Source organism: Pleurodeles waltl, chromosome 12 (assembly GCF_031143425.1).
Source record: "Pleurodeles waltl isolate 20211129_DDA chromosome 12, aPleWal1.hap1.20221129, whole genome shotgun sequence".
Taxonomy (NCBI): Eukaryota; Metazoa; Chordata; class Amphibia; order Caudata; family Salamandridae; genus Pleurodeles; species Pleurodeles waltl.
Window position 1 is genome coordinate 246,383,061 of NC_090451.1, and position 26,647 is coordinate 246,409,707.

General features: G+C 44.9%; 1 protein-coding gene across 1 annotated transcript in view; it reads right to left on the reverse strand.

The window, feature by feature from the left end:
* LOC138268205 (neural-cadherin-like) overlaps positions 1-25,723 on the reverse strand; it is a 506,556-nt gene extending 480,833 nt beyond the window's left edge. Inside the window, exon 1 of the mRNA XM_069217644.1 lies at positions 25,294-25,723. The gene's annotated coding sequence lies outside the window, so the exon portion shown is untranslated. The remainder of the gene's footprint in view (positions 1-25,293) is intronic.
* Positions 25,724-26,647: the final 924 nt, after the last annotated feature.

Sequence of the window (26,647 nt, forward strand, 5' to 3'; positions counted from 1 at the left end):
ATACATTAAAAATAAACCACCCAAAACTCATGCTCCACACCAAGTGTCCCTGTGCTGAACTCAGTGTTTCATGTGCGTGATCATTATTACAGCGGGCCCAAAAGGGACGGCAAACGATACGCGCGCGCATCTGACGAGCCTCGTGGAGCCAGGGCTGGGAGGGAGCTGCAGGTGTCCACACTAATCAGTGGACAGGCGACTACCGGGGACAGGGCCTGGTGCCAGGGCACGGCTGGGGAGCAAGATGTCTGTTGGAATTAGGGAACGCGGCCTGGTAGTCCCTTGGGAGTTTACAGCAGCCCTACCTCTCTCTGGGATCAAAACTCAGTTTTAGGCCTCCAGTCAGGAGTCTGGTGACCTTTTAACCGGAAGCATCAAAGAACAGCCTGCATCCTCATACTGATCTCTTTCATTCTGTCATTCGTTTCTTTTTTTAGGCTTTATGGTAACAAATATCAGAAACTTGGTAAGAGAAAATATATAACTCTCAGTGAGACAACGTTTTAAGCCGCAGTAATTAAACACATTTATGAAGTAACCGAACAAGAAGTTAGGAATCCACATTCTGCTGTCTCTCTGCAGGAAAGCACTTGTTACTTTTAAAATGCAGTTTTAAAACAAGCTTTATTCGGTGATTTAGGGCGCTGGTAATTCGATCACAAAACCTTAATTAGCAATACACTACTATTTATAGATATATTTATAATAATGGAGTGTCAGCTCCATTTGTGGCACATCTGTTGTACATTAAAGGACACAACAGCACTTACTACCATCAGTTATTTACCACATATAAACATGTGATGGGCAATGCACACTTTCACCAAGTGAGGACATACAGAAGAACTTATAACTCATCAAAACTGACATACTCACCCACCTGACTGCACCCCTCAAAAAACCCAAAGGGTGAACTGATGCCATAATAATGGCAGTGTGCTATATATGTGCTGGGAATGGGAGAAAAGGGGTGGATCTGAAGAAGGAACAGGCAGTGCAGGAGAGGGAAAACAGGAGAAGGGGAAAGTAAGATAAAGAAGCCAGAAACTGGGCCAGAGGCCTCTGAGGTAGATCAGTAACAATAAAGAAACTGCCTTCGGGAGCAACAACAATATGAAAATGAAAATGTTGAGATTTTTTAAACAGCAGCATAGGGAGGTGTGTGTAAAGGAGGGTTCAAACAAGGAGGAGCAGGAGTGGGAGAAAATGACTTATTGCCCAGTTAGTGTAGCTATTTGGATGTCAACTTTCCTCATATCCCTGAATGTATGTTGCAAGTGCTATCAAGAACTTTGATGACCTAAGTATATTGTTATGATTAGAAAGACGTAGGTTAACGTTTGTCGTTTGGCTTAGGTGCGATTTGACATAGGTTCAGAGGGTAGGAGACAACAGAATTGAAATGGGGTGAACTAGAGAAGGACTTGTGGCTACATTGGATGGCGCCCTGAAGACCACCGCCAAAAGGAAACGTTACTAGCTGTTTCTCAGTTCTGCATCAGCCCATTCTTTTCTTATTTTCCTAAATACTTTTTATTTCACATAATAAAAAGCAATGGTAACAGAAACACATGAAAGGTTTGCAGTACTCGAGGCAATTTGGATCAGAATGCATACGTAAAGCGATGTTGAACTGTCCCATCCAAATAAATGTGTTGATGCACCACCCTTCACTTAAGATTTCATGCAGCTTGAGAACTCAGAATGGTTCCTATCAAGTTTATCAAGTCTTAGTGATGTTCTGACATTTTTATAAACTTCCTGGTACATCCTCTATTGTAATAAATTACTTTTTCAGTTAACATTCATAGGTCTTAGTCTTGTAGGGCCGACCTGATTTACTCATTTTTCTTATCAGATTGGTGTGCTAATGTAGCCCTGGTGTCTAGCACCACTGAGAATTTATCCACTCTTTTTCTCCCATAGACCAGTATACTACAACCCCAGACTGTGTGTAAAAGCTTGTCCATCCCTCTATATTCTTCAGGCATCTCTCATTTGTAGCTAGCCCCCTCTTATACAATCTGCGCTTGTTATAGTTAGCTTTCTATAGGAAATTTAAATGGATTTGACATAGGCCTGCTTTTCCTGCCACCTTTCTGGGATGCAGCAGCACAACCTCAAAACTGACATCCTCGAGGAGACCCAAGTCCTTTTCCCACAAGATTTTAAGACAGTGTGGTCAGTTGAGGTATGCAGGTTATTAGGGTTTTATGTACAGCAGTTAGTCTTCCCAAGAATACCCCGTATTCTAGGTGCTCAGCTGTAGTAAATTGTGCCAGTTCACTGCACATTATCCCAGGGCACACCACAATAGAAAGCATTTCAATTTCTTACGGAAGAACATAATAGGTTCATTTGGGTAAAGGTACATAATAGATGCATTTGGTTAAAGGTCTTTAGCTCATCTTCTCTGAGCATTTCTGCCAGTTTAGAAATGTTGATGGAAGATGGGCATATTTGGACGCTGCAGAAAATGGCGAGAGACTCTTGAGGCTTCGGAGCAGTTCCCCACCTACTTCCACAAACAAGCGGGATGCCTGCTGCAACCTGATTTTAAAAGATGTCCCAGAATGGTGATTCTTGGTGGAATCTAATGGTGGGATTTTGCCCATTTTTATGAGATATTTCCTTCAGCTGTAATGTTGCATTTCATGAAGCGTGTGCGCCATTTTGCTTAATTACATTTGTTAGATGCTGATTTGTGGTGCATTTTTTTCCCACAATGGCCTCTAAATATGCATCATGTCTTTTTTCTTGATTTTTAATTACACAGAGGATTTCTTCATTACTCTAATTATGATGATTTAAAAACAGTTGGAATTGTTTCTAACTTATCCTCCATGTGAATGGTTAGCAATTTAACTTGTTTTCCTAGTTCTCGGCACTGTTAGACAAGCTATCTCACAGTATAGGAGATTGGCCACTTTTTACACACATGTAGTTTTTTTTAAATTTTGCAATTTATATGAGCATTCACTATCAATGAGTTAACAGTTGCATTGGTTCTACTCAGACTCAAAAGTTGTAATACCATCAACTCATGTACCACTTGCTGAGTCAGTTGTACATAGATCTTCAAGTGCTCTCACACAAGTTGTTTTTACACAGTATATGGTTTTAACTGAGGCTGCATGGGATAAGCTCAGAGGAAGAAGAGTCTCCGTAAAGCAACTTAATACTCTTTCAAATCAGTCAATGTAATCCCTCTTAACAAGTCAACGTCTGAGGCTAAATAAATAGTAAGCTGGTTAAAATTGAGGATGGTGTTGCCTTGTGTGAGGGAATTTTTTCCATCACGTGTCAAGGGCAGTTCCCAAAATGACAACCTCAACAACGTCAATAAAAAGAGATCAAAAAAGGATGCTGATTTCCCTCCAAGGTTTCCATGTGTAGCTGAGCTCAATGTTTCCTTATAGTGAATCAAAGAGAAGTGGTCCAATCTTGAGCAAAATGTCTGCATTATTGAACAGGGGATAAGTAATGTTGAGCATTCTGTTCTTGATGTTTCTCGTATGATAAAAGAGACTGAGCAGCTAAAAAAACGACTGAGGATTTAGAAAATAAAAACTGGAGAAGTAATTTGAGGCTTTGTGGTATAACAGAGGAATATGAAGGCTCTAATTTTATCTAAATTTTTCAGAAAATTATTCTTACTATTGTTCACACGGAAAGACAATCTGCTTTGTATTCAAAGAGCTCATTGTCTAGGCTCAAAACACTCCTCTTCATCAAGAACTAATTCTAGAAGAATTGTTGTCCTTTTATTACAATATATATATTTTTTTTATTGAGCAGAAACAAAACTTAAGAGCAAAACAAAGAACAGGACATATTATCACATTGCTTCATCCAGGGTTTCCTTGACACTTGATTAACTACTAACTATGATTATACTAACTCTTTTCGTAACACATCATAACCTAAATACCTCCTCTTCCTCAAAAGTTGGTCCCCAAATATCCTTAAACTTGCGACCTGCCCCTATTCTTTGTGCGTACAGTTTTTCCTTCCTGCGTAACAGCTTCATCTTCGCCTCCCAGGCTTCAAACTTAGGTGCATAGGGTTATTTCAAAGCTTGTAAAATCAGTGATTTCACGATCAGAGAGGCTATTAAAAACAGCGGCTTTGCCCGTCCACTTAAGTTCGAATGGTCCGAAATTCCAAACAAAGCCCCCAAAGTATCTGGGATAAGAACACAGCATGTCTTCCTACTAATCCACTGAAAGACTTTGCCCCAGAAGTCCACATGATTGGGGCAGGTGAAACACATATGCAGCCAATCCCCTGAATCATTACATCGTGGACAGGAGCCTGACACAGTCGGGAATGCTTTACTAATTTGTACAGGGGTTAGATAAAGCATCAATTTTGTGAACGGAGCCATTCTTTTAAAGTTAGCGCCTCTAATCGCCTTGTAGGAAATGCTAATATAATACCTCAACGTTTTCAGCTCGAGTTTGCACCCAGTGGACTTTTCAATCTTAGATAAAAGACCCGAACGTACTTGCGTTGCTCTCTGGGAGTTAAGGATCCAATACCAATTGCCTAAGCCCCTCTGATTCCCGAAGAATGCCTGACCCATAAGAGAAGGTGGTTGGTCTAGGAAGGGAGTAAATAGGAGCAAAAAATGCTGAATCTGGAGATAAGAATACTTTAGAGAGATGGGGATAGGGGCTGCTACCTGGCATTGATCCGCGGTCTTGACTTGATTACCTGCTAAAAAGTCAGAAAAGCATGTAAATCCCACATTTAGCCATTTATTTACATGTGCAGGAATTAAAGTTAAGCCCATCATCCCACTGGGTCAAAGACATTTGGGATAAAAATGCAGGGATATGATATTTTTCTTGAAAATGTGAAAGCCTAGCATATATTATGATGGGGACTTTATATCTGGTGCATTTGGGTTGCCTTGGGAACTTAGGAAAAGAGACTAGTTGGCAGCCATTCTCCACTAACATTTTATTGAAATAAAAGCTACAATTGGAAAATACGGCTGTTCTAGAGGTCCAATCGATAAATGCAGAATCATAATAATTCCTGAAATTTGGAAGGGCCAGACCCCCATCTTCCACTGCAAGGGATAGAGTCTCCAGCTAAGCCCTTGGTTTTTGTATTGGCCCATACAAACTGCCAAAGCAGTGCATCTAGCTCTTTCACATTTTTTTTGCTGGATTTTGATGATCATGCCGGAAAAGATGAACAAGAGAAGAGGAAGGATCATCATTTTGACCAAAGCTACACGACCAATAATTGATAGTGGAGAAGCTTGCCATTTTTGTAATAGATGATGCACTTTCTTAAATGTGGGGACATAATTTAAGCCAAAAAGCGCAAAACAATTGTGGGAGACATAAATTCCCAGATATCTTATAGGACGATGAAGGTGATACTGAGCCTGCATCTCGATTGGGAGAACATTCTCAGTGGCATTGAACAAAAGGGCTTCTGATTCAGAGTGATTGATCCTATACCCCCAAACTCCGTAAAAGGCCATTATGTTGCCAAAGGCTCTAGCAAAATTCGAAGTATTTGCTGCCAAATAAAGTATCATATCATCGGCAAACAGTTTTAATTTAGGGGCCTGAATCATAGGAGCCAGAATAAAAATGTCTTGACGTATTGTCGCCGCTAGGGGTTCGATGAATAATGTAAAAAGCACCGGGGAAAGGGGACATCCTTGATGTGTACCCCGCTGAACTTGAAGAGTTCCAGCAATGTGTGAGTTGATAAGAATATTTATTTGAGCTTTAAAGTATAGGTTACGCAAAATCTGAATAAATTGACTGGGAAACTTACATTTCTCAAGGATCTGGAATAGGACCTCCCATTGGACTAAATCGAAGGCTTTCTCAGCATCCAGCATTATAATAGCCGCTGGTTTAACATTATTAGAATAGAAGTCTATCGCCTGAATTAAAAGGTTGGTGTTTGTGGCTAATAACCTACCCAGGAGAAAACCGCACTGATCTTCGTGAATAAGATCCTGTACTACTAGTGTCAATGTGTGGCAAAATTTTGGCTTAAAGCTTATAGTAAAAATTTAATAAGCTAGACGATATGAATTCGGTTTCCTGTCATGCCGCGGCGGCCGCGGCGCTTGCCGCGGCCGTGGGCTCAGGTTGCCGCGGCGCGGCACTCCATTTACACCGTGGCCGGCGCGTGGGCCGCGGGGGACGCCGCGGCTGGCGCACAGGCCGCGGGGGACGCCGCGGCTGGTGCGCGGGCCGCGGGGGATGCCGCGGCTCGGGCGCAGGCCGCGGATGCTCCAAGGAGCTTGATTAGGGGTCGCGGCACTCGCTGCTCCCCTTTCTTTAAGTTCTGCCATAAAGGCAGACGCGGCAGGGCTTGAGACCCCGAAGGGGTTTCAGGCCTGACCGCGTGTAGCGCATTATGCGCATTTACAACTAATCTCTGCATTCTGCTTTGCACACCTGCTCACCACTTACCATGTCTCCAGTCAAAAGCCGAACCCTTGCACATGGTGGTATTTTTGTACCTGCCTTTTCCCTTCCCAGCATGCTGAGCACTTCCTCTCCTCCCAGCATGCATTATTTTTCTTCTTTAGGTGCATGTACCTGATTCACTATTGCATTCTTTTCCCCAATCCAAGATGGTGGTATTTCTACTTCCTGTTTCCTACTTCCTGCCTGGGGGTATATAAGGGGAATTCAGCTGCTGGTTCATTGCGTTGCAACACTCCTTGGTGGTAGTCACGCTCCGATTGATTTCCTCCTGCGAATCCAGTGTTTCCTGACCTGTCTTTGTTCTCCAGTCTTCCTGATCTTCAGTCCTAACACCTTGGTGTCCTCCTTTCGTATCAGGGAGTTCCTGTGGAGGTTTTTTACCCTACTGGGGTTTTTCCTCTGGGACTCCTTCTGGGGGGCACGGACTGTAGTGGTTTGCTCTTGCCAAACAGCACCGTGGCTACCGGAAGGGGTCGCCCCTACCTCGGCCAGAGCAGAACCTGCCGGAACCGGGGACGTTCCCCTATGCTTCTCAACCTCGACGGTGAGCCCATTGAAAATCGTGACAGATTGCAACGCCCAAAACTCCAGTTGCAGTCCGGTATCATGGATAATCCAGTGGCAAACACGGAACCTACGAGCCAGACCCTGCTTATGATGATACAACAACAGGCTCAAGAACTCCAACAGTTACGTACTGAAAATACTGTCTATCAACAAGCCTTTGCATCCAGGACCACAGATGTCCCCTCAGTAGCTGCCACTACACCTCGTTTTTCCGGAGATCCTAACAAATTAAAAGAATTCCTGGATGCCTTGACGGTTTACTTTGCTTTTCGCCTCTCGCAATTTCTACAAGACAAGACCAAGGTGGGGTATTTGATTAGTGCCTTATCGGGGCCAGCCTTGGCTTGGGCCACCCCTCTAGTAACCAGAAACGATCCCTGCCTATCTAATTATTCCACCTTTATCACTACTTTTAAACAGATGTTTGAACGCCCTGGACTCGAGGCGTCCGCAGAAGAAGCTCTTTGCGAAGTTCAACAAGGGAATCAAGATGTATTACAATACATCACCCGTTTCAGACAATTAGCAGCAGAAACAACTTGGGTGGAACGTACCTTGGTGACACTGTTCCGTAGAGGTCTCAGAGAGGACATTAAAGATGAACTAGTGCACTCTGCTAGAATAGAGAACCTTAAAGGATTGATGGACCAGGCTCTGACGATAGAATATCTGTTAAATGAACGAAGAATGGAGAAAAAGAAGAGTCGTTTGCCATCGCACTCAGTACCGTCTCGCTCTTTCTCTCATCGAACCGAGGACCTTTATCAGCCAGTGAAAGAGAACATAGACGAAGGAAGGGGCTTTGTCTATATTGTGGTGCAGCTGGTCACCTAATTCGCACTTGCCCCATTCGTCCAACCAAGCCCTTGGGAAACGCCAACTCCCATCCCCAGTAAGAAGGGTGAGGACGGGATATCGTGACATACCTTCTATTTGTTCTTCCAGGGAGGAAGGAACTGCCCTTTTTCTCTTACCAGTTATCCTTCATCTAACTGATGGCCGGGAAGAAAGAACCTTGGCCTTATTAGACTGCGGAGCCAGTGGCATCTATTTAGATGAAGCCTGGGCCAAAGAACGACAGATAGCACAAATACCTAAGGAAGTACCAGAACAGGTACATACCGTGGATGGGTCACTCTTGGCCTCTGGACCTGTACAATATACTACCCCTACCTTCTGTCTACAGTTTGGAAAACACCAAGAAAATCTTTCATTTGATTTAATTTCATCACCACACCACGTCATGATCCTGGGCATTCCATGGCTCACACGGCACAATCCTTACATTAACTGGGAAACAAAAACCATTTCCTTGTCTTCTCACTTTTGCCAACACCACTGCTATCACGCCGGGGATTATTGGTCCCCAAAAGGTCTCTCAACAGCAACTCCTAAGGTGGGATGCTCCATTAACGTCCTACAGGGAGTTCCCAGGCATTATCAGGATTATGCCGATGTATTCCAGAAGCCAGAAAAACCTGAACTGCCACCCCACAGAGAATACGACTGTGCCATTCCTTTAGAACCCGATACAGTGGTTCCTTTTGGGCGTATGTACTCCCTCACAGAACCGGAGAAACAGACTCTAAAGGAGTATCTTGATGAGAACCTACAAAGCGGGTTGATTACTCCCTCTTCTTCACCCGCTGGGGCTCCTCTTTTCTTTGTACCAAAGAAAACTAAAGATTTGCGTCCTTGTATCGATTTCAGAGGGTTAAACAGGATCACTATTAAAGATCGGTATCCGTTACCCCTCATAAAGGACATCTTAGAAGCAATCAGAGGAGCAAAGAGATTTACCAAGCTGGATCTCCGAGGAGCCTACCATCTTCTAAGAATAAGAGAAGGTGATGAGTGGAAGACCGCCTTTAGAACACCTTTTGGTCACTACGAATATAGAGTAATGCCATTCGGGCTTACTAATGCCCCTTCCATTTTTCAAAGGTTCATGGATTCTATCTTTTCTGATCTTTTGCAACAAACAGTGGTGGTGTATCTTGACGATATTCTAATCTTTGCTGTTCATCCAGAAGAACATTCCAAGCACGTTCGCCAAGTCTTAGAGAGACTCTGACAACATCATTTATTCTGCAAACCTGAAAAATGCGAATTTGATCAGACGGAAGTAAAATACTTGGGGTATTGCATAAACCAAACCAGAGTCGCCATGGATTCAGACAAGGTGCAGGCTATATTGAATTGGCCATCTCCTTCTTCCATCAAGGAGACTCAGTGTTTTTTGGGACTAGCCAACTTCTATCGACAGTTCATAGCAGACTTTGCCCAGAGAACCAGCTATATTACTCAAACCCTTAAAAAAAGAACACCTAAAGAAGGGTTTTTGTTGGACACAAGACGCTGAGTTAGCCTTTCAGGAATTAAAGAAAGCCTTTATTCAAGCCCCTATCCTACGACACCCAGACACCAGCAAGCAATTCATTGTTGTCGCAGACGCCTCAGAAAGGGCCATTGGAGCTGCCTTATTGCAAAGACAAGACGATGATGATTTAGAACACCCTGTATTTTACCTATCACACATTTTATCTGATTCCGAGCTGAATTATTCTGTGTTAGAACGTGAATTACTCGCTTTAAAAACCGCGTGCACAGAATGGAGCCACTTTTTGATGGGATCAAAGGAACCTTTTGAAGCCCGGACAGATCACAGAAATCTACAGTGCTTAAGAAACTTTCAGTGTCAAAATAGCCGGCAGGCTCGATGGGCTTTCTTTTTCAGCCAATATGACTTCTATATCACTTACATCCCTGGTTCTCAGAACATCCTGGCGGATGCCTTGTCCCGACGTTATCCTGAGTGCAGCGATTCTACTGTTCAGAACTTATTTGACAACGACAAGATCATTGGGGTAGCACAGACTTTTTTAGACCAAGTCAAGTCCGAATATGCCCGTCTAGACGAAACAGAACTGAAAGAGTTGCGTCCGCAACTGCATACAGATCATGGCTATTATTATCATGACAAGGCCCTGTTTTTACCCACTAAAGTAGTACAAACTGAAGCTTTACATATGTGCCATGATTCCCTTATCGCAGGTCATCGAGGAATGAAAGCAACCCAAGAACTTTTGCTGCGCTCCTTCTGGTGGCCAACTCTCAAGGCTGATACTGAGACATATGTATCTGCCTGTCCTATATGTGCTCAAGCCAAGACACCCCGTACCAGACCAGTAGGATTACTCCGTCCATTACCAGTTTCCCTCGGCCCATGGCACACCATCTCCACAGATTTTATGTGCGCATTACCTTCCTCAATGGGAAACCACGTAATAATGGTAACCGTGGACTCCTTCACCAAAATGGCTCAATTCACGGCCTTAAGAAAGTTACCAACGGCTAAGGAATTGGGTCAAATCTTTACTCAAGAAATCTTTCGGCTTCATGGGTTACCTCAGGTCATTATATCGGATAGGGGTCCTCAATATATCTCCCGATTCTGGAATCAATTTTGTAAGACCTTGGGAATCAAGGTGGCCTTGTCATCCGGGTTCCACCCTCAAACCAACGGGCAAACGGAACGACTCAATCAGGGTCTCGAACAGTACTTACGTAGCTTCTGCAATGCTACACAAAGTAATTGGGCTACCTATTTACCGCTTGCAGAATTCTCCTATAACAACTCTCTACACAGTGCCTCGAAGGTCTCTCCTTTCTATGGCTCCTACGGTTTCCATCCCAAGGCCTTCCCAACTCCCCTGAGAGATAACTCCAATCTTCCTGCCATCTCCTCCTATGTTCGACAGCTACGGGGTATACAACGAATTATCCATTCCAACCTTGTGGCCACTAAGTTCCGCATGAAAAAGATAGCAGATAGAGGACGTTGTGCGGCTCCTCAATATCAGGTTCATGACAAGGTCTGGCTCTCTTCTAGATTCCTACCTCTCCGACTCACTCAGAACAAATTCAAACCTCGCTTTTATGGCCCCTTCCTAATTCTCAAAAAGATCAACCCTGTGTCTGTGCGTCTTCGCCTGCCCCGGACGTGGAAGATCCACCCTGTATTCCATGTCTCTCAATTGAAGCCTTACCGTCCCGATCCTTTTCATAGGCACTTACCCTGTCCCCCTCCGCTGTTGGTTGATAATGTACCTGAGTACGAGGTTCAGGAAATCTGTGACTCTCGGTTTTTCCATGGGCGCCTCCAATATCTTATTCATTGGAAGGGATACCCTATGAGTGAATGTTCCTGGGAAGATGCTCCTTCAGTTCATGCTCCTCTTTTGGTCCGTCGCTTTTTTCGTCTCTTCCCTCATACACCTGGGGCCTCGGGGGGGGGGGCATACTGTCATGCCGCGGCCTCAGGTTGCCGCGGCGCGGCACTCCATTTACACCGCGGCCGGCGCGCGGGCCGCGGGGGACGCCGCGCGGGCCGCGGGGGATGCCGCGGCTCGGGCGCAGACCGCGGATGCTCCAAGGAGCTTGATTAGGGGTTGCGGCACTCGCCGCTCCCCTTTCTTTAAGTTCTGCCATAAAGGCAGACGCGGCAGGGCTTGAGACCCCGAAGGGGTTTCAGGCCTGACCGCGTGTAGCGCATTATGGGCGTTTACAACTAATCTCTGCATTCTGATTTGCACACCTGCTCACCACTTACCATGTCTCCAGTCAAAAGCCGAACCCTTGCACATGGTGGTATTTTTGTACCTGCCTTTTCCCTTCCCAGGATGCTGAGCACTTCCTCTCCTCCCAGCATGCATTATTTTTTTTCTTTAGGTGCATGTACCTGATTCACTATTGCATTCTTTTCCCCAATCCAAGATGGTGGTATTTCTACTTCCTGTTTCCTACTTCCTGCCTGGGGGTATATAAGGGGAATTCAGCTGCTGGTTCATTGCGTTGCAACATTCCTTGGTGGTAGTCACGCTCCGATTGATTTCCTCCTGCAAATCCAGTGTTTCCTGACCTGTCTTTGTTCTCCAGTCTTCCTGATCTTCAGTCCTAACGCCTTGGTGTCCTCCTTTCGTTTCAGGGAGTTCCTGTGGAGGTTTTTTACCCTACTGGGGTTTTTCCTCTGGGACTCCTTCTGGGGGGCACGGACTGTAGTGGTTTGCTCTTGCCAAACAGCACCGTGGCTACCGGAAGGGGTCGCCCCTACCTCGGCCAGAGCAGAACCTGCCGGAACCGGGGACGTTCCCCTACGCTTCTCAACCTCGACGGTGAGCCCATTGAAAACCGTGACATTTCCTTGATGACTTATCTTTTTTCAAGAAGTTGATCACTGTGGCTCTTGTAAAGGATGCATGAATGTCTGCTCCCTGCAGAATACTGTTGAACAGAAGAGCGAGACACCAGGCTATCTGATCTATGAGGGTTTTATAGACTTCTGCCGGAATGCCATCTTCCCCACAGGCCTTCCCGTTTGGTGAGGCCATTATAACCTCATTTACCTCACCGAGTGAAATGGGAGAGATAAGGTTTGCCCTTGCGGAAGAAATCTATACTGGGTAAGGTGATTGAGTCCAGATATTGCTCAATTTGCTGGACGTAGGTTGGAAAGGAACACGCATATATTTTTGCATAGTGAGAGACAAAAACTCTTTCAATATCCTCTGGATGACTTACCTTTGCATCCAACCCCTCATCAAAGATAGATTTAATTGTATTTTTAGGGTTTTCATTTTATTAACTGACCTGGCCAAAAATGTACCAACGTGTTCGCTTTCTTCGTACCAATTCTGCATGCATGTATATTGATTAACTAGCTCATTGTGAGAGGCGTCAGAAAATGGAGGGACGTGAATGTATAGCTCAAAAGAGTTTATTGATTGAACATAAGATAAAATTGTCTTTGATGGCTGCTTGTTCTTTTCCTTCTTTCTATCCTCTTATCTGGGTCTTCACGCTTGTTCTTCTTGTCTCTCTTTCGTTTCCCCGTGGTCAACTCAGGAGGAGCATGTAAAGGAAAGAAGAATATAGGTAGTGGGTAAGTAGTTCTTATTTTCTTCCCCCCCTTTTTGTTTACTCCTTTCTTCTTTCGTTTGTCAGAAATTGTCTTTATCTCTTTCTTCTTTCTCTCCTCTTTTCCTGTTACTAGTATCTCCTTTGCTGCTTTTCTTCTACCTTTATGTTATTTATTCTCGCTTTTCCTTCCTTATTGTCTCTTCTTTCCCTTTTCCACTCTCTGTCTTTTTTCTCTCTCTCCTCTTTGGTTAAAGGGGTTGTTTTCCTCTTTATCTGTTCTCTGCCCTCTCTAGCATACTCTGTAGTTGCAATATATATATATATATATATATATATATATAGATATAGCTATATGTTTTGTATTGTAGCTTTCAGTTCAACATAACTGTCTTCTTCTTACTATTTACCAGTACTGCACCTGAATTGTGCCATATAATACAAAAAAAACCAATACTACAACCGACTTCCGGCCGCTACGTTCGAGTACAAGGTGTTTTTTTTTTTAACATATGGGTGCTAAAAAAAAAAAACCCTGTTTGGAGACTCAAGGAGCAAACACGGGTGTCTATGTTTGCTGGCTGCGTTATTCACTGCTCCAGGACCCCTCAGTCACCAAAAGATAAAGACACCCCAAACGCAATGCAACCGGGAAAAAAACAAACAAAAAAAACTAAATACAAAACCAAAAATCTGAGCCTAGTAAACAAACACACCGTTCCCGACCCCTTCCCCCCTACTGTCTTCTCCCTCCCGTACCTGGTGTGGCCACGCTTTCCAGAGCATGGCCGGATTCAGCAGAGGCTTCCTCTTGGTTCCTGGCTTCTCTAGGCGTCAGCTTCCCCTGTTCCTCTGGGATGGCTTCGGCAGGTCTCCAGGATCCCTTCTCCGTGGCCGGTGGTTGCCGCCAAATACGCTGGCTGAGGCTCTTAAAAAGCCCCGCAGCTCTGTCCTCTTCTGGTCCGTCAGCAGCACCCAGAAGGGCTTCTGGGTCAGGATGGACGTCACCAGAAGGCTCCCTGGGGCCTTCCGCACTTGGAGATGTGCCCCCGGGGCACTGAAGGGCGGCATCGGAGGAAATCGCCCCGTTACAGTCATGAACTAAGAAAAAGTCACTGAGCTTAGCCTGTGCCCTTCGCAACCTTAAGAGCACCTCTGGTTTTTGGGAAGTCAGAAGTGCCCTTGGTACTTGATTAAGCTCTAGTTGGAGCTCATTCAGCTTTTTCTTGTTAGATTTAACCAAAAAGGCCTTATATGATATAGATTCTCCTCTTATATGTGCTAGAAGTGATTCATAGATAAAAAATGGAGATGCAGAATTTTTGTTGACTTCTAGGAAGCTAGTTATAGAGGTTTTGAGAGTCTGAACCCATCCTTCATCTACCATCAAGGATTTATCGAAACTCCAGCACGTACGAGCACCCGGCTTGCCAAAAACATTAAGGTTAACCTGGGGTGCTGAGTGGTCCCTAAAAGGATTGGAATTTATATAAGAATTATTACGAGGAAGGAGGAATGACGTTAGGATAAAGTTAATTCTATAAGCTGTATTATATATTTTTTTTAAATACGTATAATCATAATCCTGCAGATGGTCAGTCCTACAAGCATCAACCAATGCCAAGTCCGAGGTAATTTTGGCCAGCCACTGAGAGACGTTAGGTTTATTCTTCTTCTGGTTCTTACGAGAGGAATCGAACTGAAGATCGGGAATAACATTAAAATCTCCCCCAATGATTAAAAGGCCGGGGAGTAGACTTAACACCTTATAAAGGCTCTGGAGGGCAGAGGGATCCTCCTCTAATGGACCACAGAAGCTTGCAAAATGCATGTGTTAATTTGAAATAAGAGTGCTAATTACAACCCAACGAGCCTGTGAGTCACGGTACACCTGATAAACCTTCCCCGGAAATTCTTTAGTCACAAAGATGGCAACCCCCCCGAACAGCGGCGTTAGCCAAATCATAATAGGCCTAGGCAATAAGATTTGGGAGCTTAGGGAGCTTATTCTGGCACTTTAGGTGTGTTTCCTGCAAGAGAAAAATCTGCGATTGTGAAGTCCATAACTATTTAAGCAGTAAACTTGACTTGATTATTAGCGCCATTGATATTGCAAGAAATAACTCTTAATTTACTCCCCAACCCCCTTTTATCATACGTAGTCATCCTATGTCCCAAATTTGGGTACCTTCCATAACGATTTTTTGTAGAGAAGCTCTATCCCAATTATAATCCAGTTTGTCGTTTACTTTATCATCTGCTCTTTTCCCCCACCCTAGTGCATACCCCCCCAACCCTGAAGCAGAATCTCCCCTCCTCCTTCCCTGGCATGAGCAACCCGTCATGACCCCACCAGACAGTGATCCCCCCGAAACCCTCACCCACAAACCCAACACAAGAGTGCATTGACATGGCACCCCTACAACCCTGCTCTAAAAAAGAGCAGCATGGCGGCCACAGACCGAGCAGCAGTCAGACACCGCACCTAATAAAGAAAAGAAACAAAAAAAATACCTGAAATATTCTCCTCATGCTGAGGCACCCAATCCAACGTTATTCCTGTCCTTTTTATACATGTAAGGCCACCCCTTAGGTAGACCCTAGGTAGCCCCATGGGTAGGGTACAGTGTATGTTAAATGTGGGACATGTACTGATGTGTTTTACATGTCCTACCAGTGAAATACTGCCAAATCCATTTTTCACTGTTGCATGGCTTACCTCTCTCTTAGGTTAACATGGGGGCTGCCTTTAAATATCTTTTCAGTGCAGTTTCCCTTTGGTAGCAGATAGAAATTTGGAGTCTGGTGTCTCTGAACTCACAATTTAAAAATACATCTTTTGGTAACGTTAGTTTTTAAGTAGTCAGTTTGAAAATGCCACTTTTAGAAAGTGGGCATTTTCTTGCTTAAACCATTCTGTGACTCTGCCTTTGTGTGTATTCCTTGTCTGGGTCAGACTGACAGTTGGCCCATTTGTGAATCCCCTCTATACAGTGACACAAAGGGAGCTGTGGTGGAGCTTACATATCCTGATGGGCCATCTGAGCTAGAGTGGTCTGAGAAGTGGTTATTTACACCTGAATGGGCTGTGCCTGCCCTCACACAATGCAGTCTCCAACTCCATGGTCTGAGTCTGGAGCCAGGCCTGAGCAAGGTAGGATCTTGTGAAAAACAGAGACTTTTCTTTGACGTTTGCCAACTTCAACGGCAGAAAGGGGTGTAAGTAGTGGAGATTTGCTTCTGGAACCAAGAGGATCCTCTGCCAAGGAGATGGGACAAAGACTAAACTTTGTGGTATATTCCTGCTTGGGTGCCGCGCAGTAATACCTGGCGCACGGCACCTGAGGCCATGGGCCTGCGACATGAGAAGAGGCCCTTGGATGAAGGAAAATGTCCTGCCTGGTCCCATCCTAGCTGTGTTGGAGGTGAGGCCCAGAGAGTGGAGCAGAACATGGAGGGCGCGCCAGTGGGGCCCTGACGGCCTGGAGAGAGAGAGGAGGATGCCCAACCTGCTGCTGCGGTGGTGGCATGGTGAGCACCAACACCGGGCTTCTGCGGCTGTGGGGCATTGTTCGCCCTGCACTTCTAATAGCGAACCCGGAGCGACTGGACTGGGCCTGCCCTGCTACACACTCACAGTGCTGGTGACACAGGAGTACAACACGGGGCTGGGCAGTTGGCCCTAGTTGAAGTTGGACCAGGAGCTGCCGCAGAGGCCCTACACGGACTTCCATGCCAAAGCGGACTTCGACAACCCTGCAGGCGCGGGAGATGTGACTGCTGGTCCTTGGGCGGATTGCACAGCAGAGGAGTAGTGAATGGCTTTCTCGCCCCACGCTGTGTACAGGACTGGCACCACACATCACATGGACGTTGAAGCTCAGGAGGGAAAGAGACCATTAGAAGTGACTGTACGCTGCAGGGGAATATAATTATTGGGGTGTAATAACAGGGGACTAGTGGCGCTCAGGATACAAGTTGGCCAAGTAAATGATTACGGGGTGCCTACACAAGGGAAAACACCCATCCCTTAAAGGTTAATAATAAACCCAACAATTGATACACGTATTGTGAGGCCCCCTTGTCCTACTATTAACCACTTCACAAGTCAAGATATGTTAAAACTCTAGTGAGTATTCTTAGAGAAGACACATCATATGAATTTAACATCAATTGTTTACAATGTCCAGTCCAATCCAAAGATTTATTGAATCACATCTTCAAAATGTACAGCAATCATCCATAGAAATACACTTCAAGCCAACACGTGTTTCGTCCTGGGAAATTTTCAACTCCCAACCGATTTCTTCAGGGCTCTCGTATAATTTCAGATCAAATCCATAATAAATGCTTTCCAATTGTAGCTACTGTTCCCCATATGTCTGTTCAGTGAGCAAATTCCACACCTCACTTGGAATTACTGGCTCCCTGCGTGTACGAAGAGCGAAAAGAGTACTCGCATCTAGGCGTTCCATAGCAGCAGAACGCCAGATTTTTGACTGACTTGTTTGTTGCGCATGAATGGAAGCGGTTCTCTTTTCGCACACGCAGGGAGCCAGTAATTCCAAGTGAGGTGTGGAATTTGCTCACTGAACAGACATATGGGGAACAGTAGCTACAATTGGAAAGCATTTATTATGGATTTGATCTGAAATTATACGAGAGCCCTGAAGAAGTCGGTTGGGAGTTGAAAATTTCCCATGACGAAACATGTGTTGGCTCGAAGGCTTGAAGTGTATTTCTATGGATGATTGCTGTACATTTTGAAGATGTGATTCAATAAATCTTTGGATTGGACTGGACATTGTAAACAATTGATGTTAAATTCATATGATGTGTCTTCTCTAAGAATACTCACTAGAGTTTTAACATATCTTGACTTGTGAAGTGGTTAATAGTAGGACAAGGGGGCCTCACAATACGTGTACTCTGCAGGGGACCTAGTCTTCCCACCCCCTCACCATATATAAAACCTTGACTAATTTCAAAACGCACCTAAGCTGCCGGGAGTCGCGGCAGCGGGGTGAGTGCCTTGAGGCCTGGTGTCTGAGTGCCTTCACTGCAAGTGGCCCCCTCCTGGGACTTGTGATTAACCTGAACTGAGCGGGGTGGGTAGGGCACTAACATTTGGACTGCATGTGTGGAGGAACGAAATAGGGCACAGAGCTCTCACCTGCAGAGTGTAGCCCTGCTGTTGGTCCCACAGCCCAGCGCTTTTCACCCCGCATCATGTCCCCGCAACGGCCCAAGAAGGATGCCTCCTTCAAAGACTTCCTCTGGAAGCACCCAACTAAAAAAGGTGGCCAGTACCTGGCCGGGCCGCTGCCTGCTTCCCTTGCGGAACCGCCCTCTAACACAGAGGACCCACTGACAGAGGAACCGGTGACTCACACATTCCTGGAGATCCTTTTTGGGATGTTCAGGGAGGACATTGCTGCCTTCAAAAGAGAAATGGCGTTGGATGTTCAAGACATCAAGAAGCATCTGGGGAACATGGGGCAGCAGGTGGACTCCGTTGAGCGCATAGGGGATCAAAGAGAAGAGGAGCTCAATACCCATTGCAGAAAACTGCTGTAGTTGAGGGACAAAGATGAAGACCTACTGTTCCGCCTGGAGGATCTTGAAAAACGCTCATGACTGTTCCAACATTCGCATCAGAGGCGCTGCACTCCAGGTGGATGCAGGTAAATTAGAGGAATATGTGCTGCAACGTTTCCAACACATAGCGCCGGTGTTGAAAGACGAACCACTACTTACGAACCTAGATTGCACTCACAGAGTGGGACGGCCAACTAGAGCACCTGGTATGTCACAGGACATCCTCACCTGCCTCCGTGCATTTAGACAAAATGACCTCATTATGGCAGCGCTTGGAGAAAAAACATCATCATCTTCTAGTGAGCGAAGTTGAGCATCTTCTAGGATCTGTCTCTGATTACTCTCCAGTGACGCTGCATAATGCGAGCAGCCACCGTATTCCTCCGTGCTCAGGGAGTCCAATATAAATGGTGCCATCCTTTTCAACTTATATTTGTCTGGCACAATGAGGCCCATACGATATGTACCCTGGAAGAGGCGCACTCCATCTTGGGCTTCGACGCCCCACCTGAAGATGATACACACCCGCCTGGGATGCAGACCTTAGCCGAAGATGTCAGGAACCAGAGGCGGTGTTGACGTTAAAAGAAAAAACATCTCATGAAGCACTCTGAAAGCGACAGCATCAAAGAGGGGCCGTCACTGCTGAGACAGCTCTGGCAGCAGGGTAGTGCCTCAAAGACTGAGAATGGCTGACCCTCCCCAAACCTGCGACTAAATGAGCTTGACGGGGCTTACCGTGGTGGCTCTGTTGATTAGTTTTGTACTTCTATACATCCTACCTGGGAGGCACTGCCATATTAATGCTGCTGTTCACATGTGGAGCAGCGGAGCTCCACCCTTCCTCAGTATCTTGACTATGGACTTGCCTGATCACCAGCGACGCAGACCCCTACCAAGTCGAGAAAACTTGGTTGGTTCAATGTTGTTCTTGTTGGTTGTCCCTTTATGGGTTGACAATGCTCCCTCCCTTGCATATTCATGGCACGCAGTAGCTACGCATTATGGAGGAAGGACAGACTGCCCCCCGCATCTGAGGCTGAAGATACTCATTGATGGGTACACCCGATTGCTATTCTGGTCATATAATTAAAATACTTAGCCTCAACGCTCAAGGCCTTAATTCCCCGGTTAAACGCCTGGTTTTGCTTTCCATGCTCAAATAATCCAAACGTGATATATGTCTCCTTCAGGAGGTGCATTTACTCAAAAAGGACTGGCCCCTGCCTGCAATTCCGTTGGTTTGACTGCCAGTTCTTCTCATCAGGCCCACAGAAGTGAGCTGGGGTAGCCATTTTCTTGGCTATGCATTTCCAGGGACAAGTACTTCAAACCCCGGTAAAAATTCAGGGTAGGATGCTATCACTCTGCAGCGCCCTCCACACTTTTACCTTTACGACAGCTACGATTTATGGCCCTAACAACCATCAAGAAGCCTTTCTCATGGACGTAGTGGGCCGTGTGATGGCGTCCATGGATAAAGACGTTTAATTGGGGGGGGGAGACTTCAACCTGGTACCCAACACTAATATGGACCGGTTAGCCCAAAGGATAGGACAAACTGGGGCATTTACACCTGCTGGCCTACAGTGGTTTACGGATGTAGGCCTTACCGACATATGGCATGCACAACACCCTACTGACAGAATGTATACGTTTTATTCAACAGCCCATCAAACACATGCTAGACTGGACTTTTTTTTTTAATTCACCACAACTTACTGCAGCGGTTACTGACGTTGATATAATGCCAGCTTCCCTTTCTGACCACTCCCCCATATCTATAACACTGCGCCTCTCCCACTTCTCACTCTCCATGAATGCTTGGTGTTAAACTCTTGGAGTATGAATCAGTGATCGCTGAAATCAATAATTCCATTTGCACATACCTTGCCAATAATGACACACCAGAAACCCCAATTGCCCTACTTTGGGACACCTTGAAGGCAGTGGTTCGAGGCATATTTATAGCAATTTCAGCCCACTATAACAGGGAGCGTAAGGACAGAAGGCTGCTTTTAGAGGGCAGAGTGCCAGAACTTGAGGCAATGTATACACATTCCAGCAGGCATAAAATAAGCCACTAACTTATGTCAGCACATGTGTAGCTCAGGGCAATAGACATAGATAAAGCAGAGTACGCCCTATTGTGCTTGAAATAAACATTCTACTCAGGGGGCAATAATTAGGTAGATTGCTTGTGCACCATTTACGTGCACAAGTAGTCCATCAGAAGATAACAGTAATTGAAGGAGACCAGGGTGAGAAACTTTATCAGGACTGTCATATTGCCCAGGCGTTTGAATGCTTCTATGTCCAGTTTTACACAGTGGAGGCTCTCAACGACACCAACCCACCCCAATATCTAGACTTCATCCACCTAGATTCTATACCGACAGGTGACTCCACCCACCTAGACACAGATATACATACAGACAAAAACCTAGCAGTCATAACCAAATTGGCACACCAGCACTTCTGATGGCCGTTGATGCCGAAAAGGCATTTGATAGGGACAACTGTCCATATCTTACAGAAGTGGTAATGAAATTCGGTCTGGGCCCTTGCTTTTGTAGATGGGTGTGGTGTAACTATGAGGCCACCCAGGCACAGGTTTGGGTGAATGGCATACTGTCACAACCTTTTGAGATAACCCGTGGCACGAGGCAGGGCTGTCCCTTGTCCCCCCTGCTTTTGCACTCTATATGGAGCCCCTAGCCGAGAGAATACAGCGCCACCTCCACATAGGGGGCATTTATAGGGGGGGGGGGGGGGGCAGGGAACACAAATTAGCTATGTAAGCTTATGATGTTATGGTCTCCCTCACCAAACCTTACAAATCTCTTCCACCACTAATAGAGGAGCTAGAGGAATTTGGCACAATATCTGGGTTTAAGGTCAACCTCCAAAAGACACAAATTTTGAGCCTCACTGTCCCACAAGCAGACCAATAGCACCTCGCCCAGCGGTTTCCTTTCACTTGGGCTAGACAGGGTATCTGTTACTTGGGCCTCCTACTGTACTCTACATTGGAACAGACACCTGAACGAAATTACACTGAGCTACTCTCCACCATCAGGTCAGATTTACAAGTTGGGCTGGGAGCTACCCTTTCTTGGTTGGGGCGGTTGGCAGTGCTTTAAATGGAAAAATAGAAGTGCAGGTACTCTGTAATAGAGTACCTGCTTGTTTCTGAGAAGTGCCGGTACTCTCCAATTAAAAGTATTACGATTTTCTTGAGATATGCCGGTACTCTCCCTCTCAAAATAAAAAAGTGCCGGTACTCAGTACCGGAGAGTACCGGCCCATTTAAAGCACTGGCGGTTGGCATCGATAAAAATGACGCTTCTTCCTAAACTCCTATATATGATGTAAACGCTACCCCTCCGGCCTCCGCCCCACATCATAGAAAAATGCAGAACCTAATTGAATCTTATATATGGGGAAAGAAAAAAGCCTGCATCTCAAAGAGACGAAGAAACAGGCATATTGGCCTTTGAAGGAGGGTGGGTTGAGCACCCAAATGTACTCCATTATTATTGCGCTGCTCTGCTCCGCTATATGGTGGAATGGTCTCAGCCTAAGACAGAGAAGGACTGGTGCTTTATTGATCAGGGGATAGCTGGGGTCCATATCTGGAAGAGTCCCTTGCTTCCCAAGCCATATAGGCCAGTCGGACTGTATCTGGATAAGGTCCAGACCATGAGATCCTGTCAACACAACTGTCTCCACAGACACCGATAATAGGTAACCCCGACTTCCCACCAGCAATGCATGACACATCATTTAGGCATTAGCAGACATCTGCCTGCAAAAGGATGGGGGACTTCTTTGACCAGGTGGGAGTCCTGGAATTCACTTTCCCTCACAAGCCCACTATAATATATTGCGTTACATAATTGGCTTATGCAGCCTCATGTACGTCCACATGCTAATCGCCCTCTCACATCCTTTGAACAGTGGCTCCTAACCACACACAAACATCTTATCTCGGATCTCTATACATTCCTTAACACACCCACACGGAGGACATTATCCTCAGTGCAGAAATGCGGGGAAAGGGAAAGTGGGCATGTTTTTAGTCCTAAGGAGTGGGTAGGCAATCTACAGCGAGTTCACATGAAGGCACATATTGCCAAGGGCCTAGAGTATTGTTTGAAGCTGGTACACTACTGGTATTATACTCTTGCCAGACTAGCAAAATGGAAACAAAGTGCAGCGGATACATGTTTGTGACACTGTGGGCACTTGGGACCTTGACACACATTTTCTGGCACTGCCCTAAATTGCAAGACTTCTGGAAAGAGGTTTTGATTGACATCAACTAAATGTATAACATGGACCTGCCATGCTTCCCAAGCTACATCCTACTGGGACTGCCCAACGCACTAACTTACCATCTGCACTCGAAGCGGGCCGAGCCATCTCCTTGTTGTTGGGTGCAGCTCTTTAGGTTATCCTGGCGTGGTGGGGTACGGGCAATATACGGACGCTCCTGGATTGGCATTATAAACTATAGGGCAAATTAGGTATAGAGAAATTAACTGCAGTGGTTGAACACAGACTCTCTCAATTTGATAGGACCTGGGGACCCTGTATTAGTTACTTATCCAAAGAATTCCGAGAATTTACATGCCCACAATATCTGAGAGTACTTCGCCTCAAAAACACAGATCAAACCTCGCCCAAGGATCTTGCCTCTCTGCATTGAATGTGTGGAGCATGCCTAAGCGTACTTACCCCATATCTCACAGTAAGCTGTATTGCTGACCTTCCCTGTTGTTATAACAGCTCCTTCTATCCTGTTCCCCCCTCCCCTCCCTCCCACCCCACAGCGTACAAACCTGTTGTTACTAACCTGCCGGCCAGTGGATGTAGGCAGGAATATTCTCATGTTATATATTTCTCTTAAAACCAATAAAACAGAGTTGAACCATATAAATACATTTAATTTTAAATAAATCATTATTGCCAAAATTCAGTTTAACAAATCATTCACAGAAAAATCTTGTGGTTATCTTCTTAAGATTAATGATGAATATTATGTAGGTAAAAAAACAGAGAAGGATCCCTACTGATCAAATACCTTAAATCTAAAACAGAAAAGAAAAATGGAAAGAGAAATCTATCATATCTGATTTGGGGGTCACAAATTTGAAAGATTCGGATTTGGCAACCTGCTTTGCTAATTTCTATCAACATTTTTACACACCTGAGACTCTTCCCTCTGATGAACCCCTCAACGCAAATTTTGTCCGTCGTAAAAAGAATAAATATGCTAAAACTGATTTTTCTTCCCCATAAAATCCTTTAAAATTAGAAGAACTGTATGATGGTCTAAAAAAGCTCTTGATGGTTTCACTGGAGAATTTTACCTAAAATTTTCCAATCTGCATCTTCAAATATATATTTTTTAATTTTATTTCGTAGTAAGGCTCAGAGTTTCTTTATGAAGGCTGTATCATATCTTGTTCCAAAAAAAGACAGGGGACCCACTTCTGCAAAACCTAGACATATTTCACTTTAGCAACTTTGTTTCCTGACATATTTTAGCTACATAATTTAGTCACTTGCTGCAGTATTTATTTTCTCACTTATGATGTATTTTTTATTTTTCTCTTTCCCATCTACTTTTTTTCTCTCTCCTCCTATTTTAACACAAACGTAATTTCTAAATACTGCCATTAATGTTCTTCATTACATTTAGAATATTTACAGAATTTGTCATTCCTGATAATCCTTGTTGAATTTTCAGCCTATTGATAAATATTTATTTCTGTCAGATAACTTTCTTATTCTGTTGTAAGCGTCTGGGTTCTCCGGATGTGGACAGGAAGTACCCCGGCGGCACGGTCGAGTCCGCCGTAGCTGACCTGGAAGCACTAACTGCAGCTGGAGTCGATCTGCCCGAGGGAAACTTGGGAGTGAGACAGGTTTTAAATCCCGCGTACCCAGAGAGGAGAGCGACTGGTTCATCGGAGGGGGATGGCAGAGTCGTGGACAAAACCCAACGAGAGAGGAAGAAGGACGCCACAGAGGGACGCCGAGCAGCAGCGGAGCCCAGCTGGAGGACTGACGACGTCACGGAACATCTACAAGCAACCCAGAAAGCCAGCTGGAGATAGGCTACTGGGAGGAGAGACTAGGCATGTAGTCCGGCCACACACTGGGAAGAGCGTGGCTCAGGCAGGTACGGGGCGAGCCGCAGGTGGGAACCGGGGAGAAACCAGAGATCATAACGAAGGCAGAAAGGTGGTGGGGGGGGACATTAAAAAGTAACAGAGGAAAAACAACGGGGTTACTTTTGACCTGGGCACTTTAGTTTATTTTTTTTTTGTTTAGTTTTGTTTTCCTTATATGTTTTGGTTTATGTTACAATCTACATTTATTTTCGAGCACGTGCCCGAAGAGAAGAATTAAAAGGGTATTGAGGACCAAGGAGGTCTAGATAGATATATTTACATAACAAGACAGGAAACAGGGAGACCTGACAGCAACAATAGTAGAAGACAGAGAGGGAGAGCCAGAAAGGTACCAATAAGCAACAAGGAAAGAGAAGTAAGAAAAACAAAAAACACCAAGAATAGCGAACAGGCAGAAAACAGAAAGAAAAGAATATTTACAGCTGACAGAACAAAGAGACAGATCACTTCAAAGAAAAGAAGGAGGTGGATAGAAGGAAATGAAAAGAAAGAACAAACAGTAACAGACCAGAGAGAAAGTGATATTAAAAAGAACCTACCTCCTAAAACAGTCCTTTATATTCTTCTTTCCTCCTATGTGCTGCCTGAGCCTCCACCTGGAAAAAACCGACAGAATAAAATTAAGAAGTGGATGAGAAAGTGAGCAAATAGAACAAAGAAAGAAGGAGAACCAAGAAAGGGAAACAAATAAAAAAACACTGGCAGAACACAAAGACTGTATTATACCTAAAGAAATAAAAATCAGAAAACAGTACAACTTTTCCGCCTCCATTTCTCTGACCCTGTCACATCTGTATAAAAAATTATATATGTATTATTATAGTACTTTCATTTGTCAATAAAAAAAAAAGTTAAACTAAAATATCTAGGTCATCCAACCTGTGAAAACCGTTCAGCTTAGGCAAGCCCTTCAACATGGTGCCCATCAATAGGTGGGTTTCTTTTGTGATCTTCCCATGTCAGCCAGTAATGCCATTATTTAACTCCCAACTTGTATAATTACCTGGGTCGCTGACGCTAGTGCATGTAGTTCTTTCTCTCCATGTACATAATGTAACTAAGTGGCTTCTTTCTTGGCCAGTCTGTATAAACATATTGAGGGGACATCACCTCAATAATAAAGGACAAACATTGAAAGGCTCAATGGAAAAGCCTTAGTGGAGGTTAGTGGCCTATTGCTAAGTGTAGGTACATACCTGCCCTTACCAATAACCCATTTTCCAACGCTGAGATCCTTTATGAAGTGGGTGGGAAAACAACAAGAAAAGAATGTTGGGTCTACCCGTGAGAGGATAAAAGGTGGAGTGGTTGAGAAAGAGAGGAGGCTCTGGGGCAGCTTCTACCTATATTAGCAGAGCCTTATAAGGGAGAGGGTGTCCAGACCAGATGATGATTTGGTCCTGGTGATGGGGTCATGCTGCATATACCGATGGGAGTTGAAGGAGATCAAGTGATATTGAGCCGGTGCATTACAGACAGAGTTGGCACAGAGGCAAAACTGGAGGAAGGAAGAAGCTGAATTGCGGAAGGGGGTTGTGCTATAGAGTGTGTTAATGGATCAGGCATAAGGAGATAACATTTGAGGAATATGGTTGCTCAGAGAGGGTAGGAGGTTGTGCTTATATATTGTGTTAAAGGATCAGGCATAAGGAGATAACATTTGAGGAATATGGTTGTTAAGAGAGGGTAGAGTTATTTTGTCTTTTCTAGGAATCAAATACTATTTCTCCGAACTGAGGGAGGTGTTGGCGAAACTGCTGGGGAGATTCCAGGTGGCTACAATTCAGGTGGCTGTTTATGAGATATGTAGAGGGCAGGATAGCTGGGAGTGAGGCAGGTAATACCTCAGGGAGGGTTTCTCTAAAAACAGGTTGGTTGCATGGAGGAGAAATG